Source organism: Chrysochloris asiatica, unplaced genomic scaffold (genome assembly GCF_000296735.1).
Source record: "Chrysochloris asiatica unplaced genomic scaffold, ChrAsi1.0 scaffold00033, whole genome shotgun sequence".
In the NCBI taxonomy this organism is placed as follows: domain Eukaryota; kingdom Metazoa; phylum Chordata; class Mammalia; order Afrosoricida; family Chrysochloridae; genus Chrysochloris; species Chrysochloris asiatica.
The window spans coordinates 1,251,315-1,251,589 of record NW_006408551.1 but is presented as its reverse complement, the minus strand read 5'-3'; positions in this window follow the sequence as shown (position 1 = coordinate 1,251,589).

Below are 275 nucleotides of genomic sequence, written 5' to 3'. Positions count from 1 at the left end.
AACATTGGTTCATTTGAATTGGGAGAATTGAGATAAAATTTTTGGATTAATTTCTTGTTGCTTTAGTCTTTTTTCTTAGAGTTTTTGGGGACTGAGGAAATATATGCATGTGTGATTTGCATCCAACATACAAATATACACACATATATATACAAATATGCATATGCATAGACACACATGTGCACACAAAGATGTGTACACACTTACATATACTTACTTTAGAAATTCTGAGTTTAAACTGAAATCTCTAATTTCAACCCAATTAATTTTGCATT